We start from the raw sequence: 1617 nt of genomic DNA, 5'->3' as shown, positions 1-1617 counted from the left end.
TTGATTAGTTTCACTAACCCCCCCCTCCCCCCTTCAGGCCCCCACACACATTGAAACTGACAATATGAGTTGGTGCATTCTAATAAAAGTCAAAGCCTGCTGCAAATAGGGCTGCACGAATTGGAGAAAAGGTCATTATGCTATTTACAATTCTGCCGTTGCGATATAATGGTATCATGAGTCTAATTCCTTGATTATTAAGGAAAAAACTACATTTTGTAAGAAACAAAGTGAAATGAGCATAGGAAGAAACACATGAACCAAAAAATGTGTCATACTTTTTTGAATAACTTAATATTTTACAAATAAAAATATTTTCTAAATAGACATTTTTGCTTCGTTCAACAGTACAAATGAAATATGTAGAATGAATGAGAAAATACAAATTCTTACTAAAATAATACATTTTCTATGACATTATAAACAATGACATTTAAGATGGGTGTATTATGTAAGCTAGAGAATAAGTTACAAACAGCCTCTTCTTAAAGTCTGCATACTCTGAAGCGCTCTACACTCCTGATACTCCCATGCACTACTGGACAGTTATTGTATAGTTATATATTTATACTGGCGACAGTGGCATGACTGGGCCATGGATGTATGGTTATATATAAATAATCATACTTTTATGGACGTTGTTGCAATGGTAGCGTAAGTGCGAGCGAGAAGCCGAGGTGCGTTGAGTGAGTGATGTCAGCGAGTTCCAGAGTCAAGCTGCTCCTACGTGTTTCTACAAAAAAACACCGTAATAATTTTTTTTTGTCATACTGCCCAGCATTAGTGGGAAAATGCTCCTTATGAACTAGTTGGTTTCAAGCATACCCAGGCCTTTACAGACCTGGTTACAGAAAATCTGAAACAATAAAATAAAGCATGCCTACAAGTTGCCCGCAATTATGCCAAAAATAATGATCATAATGAAGTACATAAAGACTTTTTGGGTTCACAGTGCAATCAAAGCAACTGCACTTTGCTGCAGCATCTGTTCATATAACTTAATGTGCCAAATGTAGTTAGGATTCTGCATGTTTTGTTCCTAAATGTTTCTACTAAATTTAACTAAGCATACAGGAAACAGCAGCAGCATCAATGAATATGACACTTTTCTCCAAATTGATCCTCGGTTGCATTGTTCTCGTTTTTCTTTCCCACTAAGAACATTCATTGTTCATTATAAAGGCTGTGGCAGCTTTTTCACACTTCTCCTAGCAACCACAGCTGGTGAGGCCCATTGGAGAATAACGGCACTCATATAATAGTTGGAAATATAACAGGTTGTCAAAAGAGACAGATTTACCTGAGCAAGTTGAGAGCCAAACCACCGGTTACAGGCACAGCCAGGAGGGGGAAGTGCAGTTGCTAAGTTGCTAAAGGTTTAGTGGAGGTTGAAGGAACTTTTTGAAAGAAGTTTGCTGACATGGGGGTGAGTCGACGATGACTGGATTTCCGTATTAGGAGGAACGTTGAGGTTTTTCATCATTTGGTTCCGTCTTGCCTTGATGATAGACGCACTGCAGTGAGCCCTGCTGTTCTCACCAAGCTGATTGGAGGTGTACAACAACACCCTGACGGTTTAGTGGCCCGCTGGACTCCCACTGGGATGTCTCGAGGCCC

This window comes from Etheostoma spectabile, unplaced genomic scaffold (assembly GCF_008692095.1).
Source record: "Etheostoma spectabile isolate EspeVRDwgs_2016 unplaced genomic scaffold, UIUC_Espe_1.0 scaffold340, whole genome shotgun sequence".
Lineage (NCBI taxonomy): Eukaryota > Metazoa > Chordata > Actinopteri > Perciformes > Percidae > Etheostoma > Etheostoma spectabile.
This window is presented reverse-complemented; position numbering follows the sequence as displayed.